This window comes from Solanum tuberosum, unplaced genomic scaffold (genome assembly GCF_000226075.1).
Source record: "Solanum tuberosum cultivar DM 1-3 516 R44 unplaced genomic scaffold, SolTub_3.0 scf00101, whole genome shotgun sequence".
Lineage (NCBI taxonomy): Eukaryota > Viridiplantae > Streptophyta > Magnoliopsida > Solanales > Solanaceae > Solanum > Solanum tuberosum.
Window position 1 is genome coordinate 394,514 of NW_006239029.1, and position 625 is coordinate 395,138.

Sequence of the window (625 nt, forward strand, 5' to 3'; positions counted from 1 at the left end):
CAGGCCACATGTAGTTCGAGAACATAGCAAATTTTTATTAAAAATTTGCCCCAGTATCGAATTATGGTAATACTGAAATCTTTCGGTGGTGAGGTATGAAGAGATTAGCAAGAACAGAGGGATGAGATATGGTTTTAAAGAAACTCGTATGAGAAATGCTCCGTAGCAATTTCTACTGAAGACTCATGGTAGATGAATTTTCAAAAGAATGCCCAATGTCGAGTTACAATGAACTGAGACATGAAAGAGCTATAAGTGATGTTTAGATCTGAACTTCTGAAAATCGAGTTGAGTTGAGTTTTGAAAGTGAATCCTTGACGTAGCTAGTGATGCTTGACATTGCACTAACTTGCCCTAGTTTGCTGCTTAGAGGGAGTTCCTCGTTGTAATGTTTTTTCCTGCAAAACATGTAAAAGAGTGAAAAGTACCTGTTGCGGTTCAAAAATTATAAATTGAATAGTAATGTAAAGAGTAGAGTGTAGATGTCCAAACGATTATTGATGTCCCCGTTTTTTGTGTTGTGAATGTGATGTAGGTAAAGTAACTTGTAATGTAGAGGCCCTCGACTGGCGGGACGGTTGTAATGTAAAAGCCTGTATCTGGCTGTGTAAAACTTGTAATGTAA